Raw genomic sequence first — 4,474 nt, 5'->3', positions numbered from 1 at the left:
CCACCCCTTCTTCCACTACCCTACTTTCCCTAAGCTCATTCTATCCAGGCCTCTCTTGATTCGCTGTCTGTCGCAGATCAATAGCTATTAGAGATGTTCTGGTAGTTTCAACAATCTCATCTGATGGATTCCTCCTCATCTACAGGTTATGCACATTCGGCTCAGGTTCCCCCTTCAGCTCCAAGTAGATCATGTCCTCTCTGGCTTCTTAACTTTGGTTCTTCTCTCCACATGACCCCTGATGGCACTCACCTTTACTATTCCTATCCACTATTGCTTACCACTCGTGTTCGCACTGCTAACGGCACACTACTTCCTATCTCCTCCACTGGCATCTTTCCTCCTGTGCATTCTCTGTTCCTTCTGTCTCTCATGTTCCTCGTTTATCCATGAACCTTATGCCTGTTAGCCAGCTTACTGATTATAACTGTTAGGTTATTTTTTACTATACTTCGTGTCATGTACAGGGTCACAGTGGGATAGTGATTGGAGCTAGCCGCCGCCATAGTGGAGTTTATGTGCTGGATTCTCTTCATCTTCCCTCCTCTACTAGACCCGTTCATCATTGTCATGCTACAATTTTGCCCCATCATATGTGGCATCATCGTCTTGGTCATTTGTGTTCGTCTCGTCTGTTATCCCTTATTAGTCTTGGTGTTTTAGGCATTGTCTCTCCCTACTCTTATGTAGTCTATGTTGGTTGTAAGCTCAGTAAGCAATTATAGTATCCTTATCCTTTAAGTGTGTCTCACACTATTGCACCCTTTGAGCTTATTCATTCTGATGTTTGGGGTCCCGCCCCCTTTGTTTCCAAAGGTGGTAATCATTATTATGTTCTTTTTATTGATGATTGCACTCGCTTCACCTGGATTTATTTTATGCATCATCGTAGTCAGTTATCGTCCATATATCGCTCTTTTACTGCTATGGTACACACTCAATTCACTGGCTCTATCAAAACCTTCCGATCTAACTATGGTGGAGAATACACCTCTCAGGCATTTGTCTTTTAAGGGTACCTTGCCTCAGTTATTTTGACCTGGGGCTCATCCTTAGAACATGGTCGCTGAGCGCAAGCATCATCATATCTTATAAACGACTCGTGCTATTCTTCTTGGTGCTTTTCTCCCTCCTCATTTCTGGGCTAATACTGTTAGTACTGCTGTTTATCTTATTAACTTGCAACCATCATCTCAACTTCATGGTCGTAGCCCAGGTGAATGTCTCCAAGAGACACCTCCCCACTATGATCATCTTTGTATCTTTGGTTGTCGTTGCTTTGTTTTTCTCTCACCTCGAGAGCGAACAAAGCTCACTACCCAGTCTATTCCTTGTGTTTTCCTAGGGTATGGCCTTGAGGATAAATGATATCATTGCTATGATCTTGTTACTCGTCATATACATATCTCCCGAGATGTCACGTTCGATGAGTTAACCCTTTTTATGTTTCTCCCTATTCCACTGTGTCTACCTCCCACTCGGTTCCTCTGTCCTTCCTTTTCCCTACCCCGTCTTCTAAGGGTGCTTCCCCTTTGTTTTCATCTCCTCCGTCACTAGATCCTTCTCCAGAGCTTCTTACTCACTCCTCCCAGGATGCCAGTCCGCCTCTCTCTATTGAGTCTCTAGTGGTGTCTTCCTCTACTTCCTCACTTCCTCCTACTCATCCACTTATTCGTTTCTCTTACCATCATCGAGATCCAGCAGCATCTCCTCCTCGGCTGGCCACCTCTGATGTCTCTCCTACTACTGATCTGACTTCTGAGGTATCCTCCTACACTTACTCTCTACTTGATCGCTCCACTTTACATCCCCTTTATGTTATGCGTTTGCTAGCACCAATGTTATGTCTTTGAGCCAGGTAGCTATATGGAGCAGTTAGGTCACCTGAGTGACGGACTACCATGGAAGAGGAGCTTGATGCCTTATCTCGGACTCACACGTGGGATCTCATTCCTCTTCCTGCTCATGCTACTCCCATCACTTGTCGATGGATCTACCGGGTGAAGACTCGTTCTGATGGATCTCTTGAGTGTTATAAAGATAGTCTTGTTGCCCGTGGTTTTCAGCAGGAGTATGGTCGTGACTATGAGAAGACTTTTGCTCCAATGACCCACATGCACACTGTACGCACTTTAGTTGTCATTATTGCTGTTCGTGAGTGGGTTCTTCATCAGCTTGATGTGAAGAACACTTTTCCTCTCCCTGGTCTGCAGGTGACTCCTGGGTCTGTTTGTCATCTTCGTCGCGCTCTGTATGGTCTCAAATAGGCTCTACGTGCTTGGTTTGAGTGGTTCAGCATAGTAGTTGAGGCTGCTGGTTTTACTCTGAGCATACAAGATTTGGCAGTCTTCGTACATTCTTCTCCCAGATGCTCAGACCATTCTTCTTTTGTATGTGGATGACATATCCTTACTGGCGATGATTTTGCTTACATTACTTTTGTGAAACAAAAATTGTGTGAGACCATCATGATGACTGATATCGGTCCGCTTCATTACTTCTGTTCATTATGCTCATCTTCTCCAGGTGCTGCGATATCTTTGTGGTATTGTCTCACCTGGTCTGTACTATTCATGGCAAATTACCCTTCAGCTACAACCCTTATTCTGATGCTACCTGGGCCAGTCTTCGGATGATCGAGTCTCTGTCACTGGTTACTATATTTTTCTTGGGTCCTCTCTTATTATTTGGAAGACCAAGAGGTAGCCTACCGTTGGCAAGTCTAGTGCTGAGGCTAAGGTATGTGCTTTGGCTTCTACTATCTAGGAGGTGCTTTGGCTTCACTTGATTCTGCAGGATTTGGGTGTACGGGTTACTTCTTCTATTCCTATTTACTATGACAATACTGGGGCTCTTTAGATTGCTGTAGATTCGGTCAAGCATGAGCTGACCAAACACATTGGTATGGATGCACACTTTCACCCAATGTCATGTGCGTGCTCAGACTGTGTCCCTTCACTATCTTCCTATAGAGGATCAGGTCGCTGATTTCTTTATTAAGGCATAGACACGTGATCAACATCTATTCTTGTTATCCAAACTCAAGACCCATGATCCCCCTTGAGTTTGAGAGTTGGGGGGTGTTAGATGTATATATGTATATGTATATTGGTATACTTGAATCATTGTATTGTATGGTTGGTTGCCTATATGTAGACCTAAGGGTTTACATGAGTTGTTGTTCAATGGATGAGCATTGATCCATTCCTTCTTCCTTCTTCTATCATTAGTAATATTAATTTAAAACCTTATCTTCTATTATCTTCAATCCAAAAACTAGAAAGTTTGATAATCTTCAATTACCTTACCTTCAATTGAAATAAGGTATAAGTTAAAGCCTTATTTTACCTTACTTTATCCTGATCTACCCTACTTTACAAAATCCTTCTTCACCTCATCCAAGTAAAGCCTTAGAGTCCTCAGCCTTAACATATACAAGCAGCGCTGCAGCAAAGAACGAGAGAAGGTTGCCTCTTTGCCTAGCACTTTCATGCCTTGAATTTCAAGAAACCAATAGTTTCTTTTCTGATTACGGTGAGTTTTTCATTCTTTCTCAGCCTAAGATGATTTTCTTTGTTGTTTCCAATCATTCAAGTGATTCCTTGTCTTGCTTAACATCTTATTGGGTGGTTTTTTTTGTTCTTTTTTCTTTTTATTTTTGGTATGATTGGTGTGATTTATATTATTTCTTTGTTTTAATTCGTTAAATGGCCTTGACTATTAAAAATGATTGTCTGGAATGTAATTTTGAATTCCTTTTGGAATTTATTTCTTTCGTTTGGTGATGTAAAGATTCTTCTCAAATATTGCTTTCGTATGATAGTAGAATACAATAAACTCATTTGACTAATAATTTTATCTTGACATGAGCATCCGGAACTAACCTCTCTAGAGTTTCAAGCACCCCTTCCATTATCTCACTATTCTTAATAATCCCCATCAGGTTGGCATAAAAAAAATTCTAGATTAAGATAGCGTCCAGCCGCATGTAAAAGTCCATGAAGTTAACATTCCCATCCTTTGTCTATGATGTCAAACATAGCCTTGTATTGTCCTTCATTCTCTCCGAACGACTTTCCTATAGCTTTGCCTAATCCATGGCATCATAAATGTAAGACATAGGTGTTTTTTTCTCATCATCTACCAATTAGCCCACACCAACTAGAGGGAGCATAAATCTTTAAAATATAAAGAATACTTGTCCAAAATCTAGTTGTCATTATAGTGGCTTGTGCTTTTTTCCCAGCAACTTCTTTTGACCACTTACTTTTTTACCATTTATCAAAGTTAAAAATTTTTCTCAAACAATTCTTTATTTTATAGATTCATTGAAGTGTAAGAAACACAGTGGCAAACCTTCCAACACCAAGCCTAACAAGTTATCTTTAATTGGTGAAACTTCTCAACATATTCACCAATCTAGGTCGAACATAAATGAATGAGTTTAAGCTAATTTCTCTTTGGACTGTTCGTT

This window comes from Dioscorea cayenensis, chromosome 10 (genome assembly GCF_009730915.1).
Source record: "Dioscorea cayenensis subsp. rotundata cultivar TDr96_F1 chromosome 10, TDr96_F1_v2_PseudoChromosome.rev07_lg8_w22 25.fasta, whole genome shotgun sequence".
Taxonomy (NCBI): Eukaryota; Viridiplantae; Streptophyta; class Magnoliopsida; order Dioscoreales; family Dioscoreaceae; genus Dioscorea; species Dioscorea cayenensis.
This window is presented reverse-complemented; position numbering follows the sequence as displayed.